Consider the following 7,595-nt stretch of genomic DNA (forward strand, 5'->3'; position numbering starts at 1 on the left):
ACAGCAGCAGTTTATGGTCAGTCACTGGGGCAACATCACATTCCTTGTGATTGGAAAAAAAGACTCAGAATATTTTTCCGTTTCTAAGGAAAGTCATCGGACAAATAAGAATAATAATGGACCTGTATCGCTGACACCAATCTGCTGTAAAATTGCTAAATTTGTTTTATGTTTCCATATTATGATAGTCTTTGAGAATGAAAATCTTCTCTATAGAATTCAATATGGACGTAGAAAAGAGTGACACCTGTTCGCCCATGAGATCTAAACGCCAGTAAATAACAGTAGCCATGATTATGCCATATTTATTGAATTCTGGAATATATTCAGTACAGTTCCACACAAAATACAAGTTTTCGCCATAACGGACCAGACTTGTGACTGACTTTTTTACCAAGCAGAACACCACATGTAGTTCATAAAGAGGCGAAATCGCCGAAAGTAAGAGCAATTAGCGGTGAATAACCCAAGAAATTTGTGAGCTGGTCTTGATCTTTTGTATGCCCTGGCCTTTGTCATAACCACATGTGGCATTGTGAAAACTAAGAAAGGTCCTTCAATCGATCATCAGGCTCAGTCACAAATGTAACCGAAAACTTACACAAAATCTCAGCTCTCTATGCCATATGTTCACCAATAATAGTTCCGTGGGAGTAATCATTCGACGTCGACTACTTTAATCGCCGTTGTGTAAGTGGTGGAGTGGAAAGATATTATATGTAACAATATTAAACACTTTCTCTGAACCCCACATAGAACTACATTTCACAAGCCCACTTATGACAAAGGGCAACGGCCTTGCCGCAGTGGATATACCGGTTCCCGTCAGATCACCGAATTTAAGCGCTGTCGGGCGTGGTCAGTACTTGGATGGGTGACCATCCGGGCCGTCATGCACTGTTGCCATTTTTCGGGGTGCACTCAGCCTCGTGATGCCACTTGAGGAGCTACTCGACCGATTAGTAGCGGCTCCGGTGAAATAAAATCATCATAACGACTGGGAGAGCGGTGTGCTGACCAAACGCCCCTCCTAACCGCATCCTCACTGAGGATGACACGGCAGTCGGATGGTCCCGATGGGCCACTTGTGGCCTGACGACGGAGTGCACTTATGACAAAGATACGAGGGCATACTAAAAACAACACCCCCGAATATTTTGTATGAAAACTTTTAAAACTTTTTAAATGGGGAAAACATGGTTAGCATTCTAGACCATTATTCTTCAATTCTACACATTTGCAACTCTCTGCTGCTAGACAGCTCCTCTAACATGGCGGTGTGTAACGTAACTATGTCGTTACTTGAGAAACAGAGGGCTCTAACGGAATTTCAAGTTCGAAGAGTTCGTCCACACATGGAACACCCGCTGCTTCAGCGTGACAATGCCGGACCACACACCAGCAACAATCCAATGCCTTGCTTTCACTACCATCGATCTTCCTCAATACAGTGTCGACTTGACCACATCCGATTTTCATCTTTTGCCAAAACCTGAAGAACACTTGAACTCTTCACCTTGCTAGTGGAGAAGCAATGCGAGTAGGGAAGTAAAACATTCTACAATTATGGTATAAATAAACTGATCTCTCATTGGGGGAAAAGTGTTTGTCTCCATGGTGACTATGTTAAGAAACAAATATGTAGACACGAAGCATAAAGATGAAGAACGTTAACGTTTGTTTTATTTGGATAGTTTTGTGTTTTCACGTACAAAATTCGGAGGCGCTACTTTTCACCAGGCTCTCATATAAGATGTAATAGTAACAAGCAGACCTGGCCTCTTCAATGCTGCAGTCAGTGGCCATGAGAAAGCTATAGCAACAACTATTACCCAAGTACTTAGGATAACTAAAAGAAGTATAAAGATTCATATACTCAGTAAAGTGCATGAAGAGGCAGTAGTAACTTACCTCAAGGACGAACTACAAACATTTAGTTCTGCGCAGGGGCATTCTTAGTAAATATCACTCAAATCTAGAAGAATAATGAGCAAGTACTAGATAGAAAAGTACGTACTGCAGCTGTCTCTGAAGGCAGCGATGTCCCAATATATATATATATATATATAGAGAGAGAGAGAGAGAGAGAGAGAGAGAGAGAGAGAGAGAGCTAAATCAAAATTTCTGACTGTCAAAGGGACAATGTGTGAAGCCTTAAACTCTTAATGTAATACAATATTGTCGAAAGACCCGCCACGTATACCCAAGAAAGTGCGCTCATTTGTGTGGACTGTTGGTGGAACCGAAGTTAGTATCCAGACAGTTAATATCCAGGCACTCATGGATGACACAAGAGCTGAAACTGAGAGTACAAAATCAAAGACGGGCTAACTGAACTTCGTTCGCAAAAGTTCCGTTGCAAAGACCACAGGTGCGACAGATCCTAGGGGAACTGCACCAGTTTAACACCTGCTCAACTGCTGTGAGGATCGTCGGCGCCGTTGTGAAACAACTGAAAGCACTAATTTCGAGCGAATCTGCAAGACTCAAATTTTGTACAGTATTTCCTGTTGATTTGAGCACTATTTCAACCATACCATACCGTAGATCTTTCGAACAGAAAACTATACCCAGTAATTGGAAGAAAGGACTGGTCACGTCCATCTTCGAGAGGTACAGCAGGAGTGATCTACTCAACCACATCCCAAATGTTTAGCATCCAGCATTCGTACATAATTGGAGTACACCCGTGGTCTAGGGATAGTGTCTTTGATTAGTAATCAAAACGTCTACGATCCCGGAGGCACTCGGGGTAACCAAGCGGTTTGAGGGGCCTTGCAACCGTTCACACGGCTACCCCCGTTGGAGGTTCGAGTCTTCCCTTGGGCGTGGGTGTGTGTGTTGTCCTCAGCGTAAGTCAGTTTAAGTTAGATTAAGTAGTGTGTAAGCCCAGTGACCGATGACCTCAGCAATTTGGTCCCATAGGTACTTACAACAAATTTCCAAATTTCCGATCCCGGGTTCGAAACCCACCACCACCACTTAAATTTTCATCAATGTTCAGCAGTGGCAGCCGAAGACTTCCAGCGTAATAAGTCACCCTCATTCTGCCAACGGCCTTGTCAAAGAGGGCAGAGGAGCGGACAGAGATTCGGAGCATCGTCTTGTCCTTGCGGTGGTAAACTGCCCTTAATGGCCGCATAATCGGCAATGATCAACGGCATGAGTACGCAGAAGGCAAATACACATAACGTATATCGACAGGACATGTAGCCTGTAATTGAGAAAGTACCATGATGATTCCTCCATTGCCAAAAGATTCTTGAATAGTCCCCCATTCGGATTTTAGGGAGGGGACTACCAAGGCGAAGGTGACCATGAGAAAAAGATGAATAATAAACGAAATCATAACGTCTTACGAGTCGGAGGGTGGAATGTAAGAAGCTTGAGAGTGGTAGGGATGCTATAAAATCTGAAAAGAGAAATGCAAAGACTCAATTCAGATATATTAGGGGTCAGTGAAGTGGAGTGGAAAGAAGACGAGCATTTCTAATCTGATGAGTGTAGGGTAGTATCAACAGCAGCAGAAACTAGTATAATGGGAGTAAGTTTAGTTATGAATAGGAAGGCAGGGAAGAGAGTGTGCTACTGTGGACTGATCAGTGACAGGACTGTTCTTGTAAGATTCGATAGCAAACCAACATCGTCACCGATGGTTCACGTATACATACCGACATCGCAGACTGAAGATGAAGAGACAGAGGAAGTATATGAGGATACAGAAAGGGGAATACAGTACGTTAAAGGAGATGAAAATCCAATAGTCATGTGGAATGGAATGCAGTTGTAGAGAGAGGAATATAAGAAATGGTTACGGGATAATATGGGCTTGGGACAAGGAATGAGAGAGGACAAAGACTAATTGATTTATGTAATAACTTTCAGCTAGTAATAGCGAATACTCTGTTCAGGAACCGCAACTGGAGGAGACTGAGTGATAAGGAAAGATTTCAGCTAGATTACATCGTGGTCACGCAGAGGTTCCGAAATCATATGCTGGATTGTAAGGTGTACCAAGGAGCAGATGTAGACTCGGATCACAATGTAGTAGTGATGAAGTTTAAGAAATCTTGTCAGGATGAATCAATTCGCAAAGAAGTAAGTGGGATATGGAAGTACTCGGGAATGAAGAGATACGCTTGAATTACTGTAAGGCTATAGATACAGCCCTAAGCAATAGCTCAGTAGGCACTACAGTTGAAGATGTCTCTAAAAAAGGCAATCACAGATGTTGTAAACAAAAAAAAATAGGTACGAAAAAGGTAACTGCGAAGAAACCATGAATCACAGAAGATCAGCTAATCGATGAAAGAAGGAAGCACAAAAATGTTGAACGACATTACAGAATACAGAAATACAAGGCGCTGAGGAATCAAATAAATGGGAAGTGCTTGGAAGCTAAGACAATATGACAGCACGAAAAATGTGAAGAAATCCAAAAATAAATGATTGGCGGACGGACTGCCTCGGGATATAGGAAAGTAAAAATAAACTCGGTGAAATTAAAAGCAAGGGTGGTAACATTCAGAGTGCAACGGGAATTTTAAGAGAGCTTTGGAGGACTTAAGATCAAATAAGGCAGAAGGGATAGATAACATTCCATCAGAATTTCTAAAATCATTGGGGGGAAGTGGCAACAAAACGACTATTCAAGTAGGTTTGTAGAATATATGAATCTGACGATATACGAGTACCATATGACTTTCGGAAAAACATCATCCTCACAATTACTAAGACTGAAAGAGCTGATAGGTGCTACAATTATCGCACAATCAGCTTAACATCTCATGCATCCAAGTTGCTTACAAGAATAATACACAGAAGAATGGAAAAGAAAGTTGAGGATGTGTTAGACGATGATTAGTTTAGTTTTAAGAAAAGTAAAGGCACCAGAGAGCCAATTTTGACGTTGTGGTTGATAATGGACGCTAGACTAAAGAAAAATCAAGACGGGTTCATAGGATTTGTCAACGTGGGAAAAGCGTTCGACAATGTAAAATAGTGCAAGATGTTCGAAATTCTGAGAACAATAGGAGTAAGCAATAGGGAGAGACGGGTGATGTACAACATGTACAAGAGCCAAGAGTGAATAATAAGAGTGGACGGCCATGAACGAAATTCTTGGATTAAAAAGGGTGTAAGACAGGGATGTAATCTTTCGCCCCTACTGCTCAGTCTGTACATCGAAGAAGCAATGATGGAAACAAAAGAAGGCTTCAGGAGTGGAATTAAAATTCAAGGTGAAAATATACCAATAATACGAGTCGCCGATGACGATGCATCCTGAGGGAAAGTGTTGAAGAATTACATGATTTGCTGACTCTAATGAACACTCTAATGAGTGCAAAGTATGGACTGAGAGTAAACTGAAGAAAGACGAAAGTAATGAGAAGTAGCAGAAATGGAAACAGCGAGAAACTTGACATCAGGTTTGACGGTCACACTGTAGACGAAGTTAAGTAATTCTGTTACCTAGGCTGCAAAGTAACCATTCAAGGACAGAAGAACAACGTCCAAAGCAGACTAGCACTGGCAAAAACTGCATTCCAGGTCAAGAGAAGTCTATTAGTACCAAACATAGGCCTTAATTTGAGGAAAAAAATGTTGATGTACGTTTAGAGCACAGAATTGTACGGTAGTGAAACATTGGCTATGGGATAACCGGTATAGCGGAGAATCGAAGCATTTGAGATGTGTTGCTACAGAATAATGTTGAAAATTAGGTGAATTGATAAGGCAAGGAATAAGGGTTTCCTGTGCAGAATCGGAAAGGAAAGGGAATATGTGGGAAACACTGACAAGGGGAAGGGGCAGGATGATAGAACATCTGTTAAGACATCAGGGAACGACGTCCCTGGTACTAGAGGGAGCTGCAAAGGGCAAAAACTGTAGAGGAAGACAGAGATGAGAATACATGAAGTAAATAATTGAGGATGTAGACTGCAAGTGCTACTCTGAGATGAAGAGGTTGGCACAGGAGAGGAATTCGTGGCGGGCCACATCAAACCAAACGGAACACTGATGCCTTTTAAAAAAATCTAATCTCCTTTTTAATAAGATATTGCGAAAAGAATTACCTTCTATATGTTAACTAATATTAATACCAAGAAAACCGGTCATGCAAAAGGGAACTCGCTCTTATGACTACATGAGTCCTGAAAGCCACCGGTCAAGTCTATCAGACAAATCCAAATGTCTTGACTTTTTAACGTTACATGTATGTAGGCGAGTTGTTCCTCCACCTAGGGCTGGAAATGAGGAGAGATGAATTTTCTTGCTTGGCTAGGTAAGAGCTGTTGGAAGTTTCCCACGAGAGACTGAACGTGTGGCCGAAAACTGGGAAAATCCCAAAGCTGGGAATTTAGACAGCTGTTACTTGCATGGCCTTTGTGTAGGAGATGCTCAAGAAATGATGGAGTTTCAGACAATGTTAAAGACGGCTAAGTTACAGCTCATTGAGATTTAACAGTAACTCATAGAAAAATATTAAAACAAATCTGAATACATCTGTGATCTCAGAAAAATGAGGCACATCCAGCAGCACATCAATATTTCAATATTTGTGAAACTACAAAAGTTAATAATTTACAGCGAACAAATATTCACACAATGAACCTCAGAATTAACAACTTTATACGGTTCATGCGATTTCAACAACCTATATCTCAAATACTAACATTAAACTATAGCATCATCTCTGAAAGCTATGTATCAGTATATGTCTAACTTCTTGGTTAATTATGTCTTTTACATCTTTTTTACTGTTCAAATGTTGGTGAGAATATCTTATTTCCCATACTTACACAGTAAATGAATTCAGCATCAGTACTTCATATTTTGCCATAGTCGTGTATTCATTTAATGAACACTTTATTATTTTGCCTGTAACTTTACTCAAATGTTGACTGCAAGTGCTACTAAAAAAACTGTGCTAATTTAAAAGTGGTCACTCACATGTGCTATGGGACATTACAGTCGAAAAGAGAACAAAAAGTCGCTTCTGTCAAGACGTAAATAATTGTTTGATCAAAATTTAACTACAATTCCTTGTCATTTAACATGGCAGCACTTGCGCAAGAATACTTGTGCATAGGGATCATATTAACCTGTACCGGATCAAAAACAGGCTGAAGATGACGCACTGATGCGTTGAAACTGGTAGCGACAAAATAAAATATAATCATAAGGACGGCTGTAGATGTTTTTATTTATTTGTCACGATGGGAGTTTTAGAGTTACGATCTCAAGGGAGCAATTATGGTCAGTTTATGCCGAGTTCTTGAAGACGAAATACCTGCCTAAGGTAACGGGCATGATTTGGTCATATAGGTGTTCGATTCTGGGCGGTGAATGGCGGCTATCGTACTTGGATCTCTGAAGGGGCTTTCTATTTCGAGAGGTATGAATGTGTTCCAGTACAGGCCTCTAACTTAACCCGAGTGTGTTGAGGAACTGAGGATAGACAAAGTATTAATTACTGTTCTTTGTATTGTGTGCTTCAATTTGTGAACTGTCATGGTGAATTCTCAATTGTTTTGAGCTGGTGTATATTTCGTTTATTGTGAGTACGTAATGGACGTAGTTCTCATGTACCT

General features: G+C 40.9%; 1 pseudogene; it reads left to right on the forward strand.

The window, feature by feature from the left end:
• The first annotated feature begins 788 nt into the window (after positions 1 to 788).
• Positions 789 to 906, forward strand: LOC126200114 (5S ribosomal RNA; annotated as a pseudogene).
• The last annotated feature ends 6,689 nt before the right edge of the window (positions 907 to 7,595 follow it).

This window comes from Schistocerca nitens, chromosome 8 (genome assembly GCF_023898315.1).
Source record: "Schistocerca nitens isolate TAMUIC-IGC-003100 chromosome 8, iqSchNite1.1, whole genome shotgun sequence".
NCBI lineage: Eukaryota > Metazoa > Arthropoda > Insecta > Orthoptera > Acrididae > Schistocerca > Schistocerca nitens.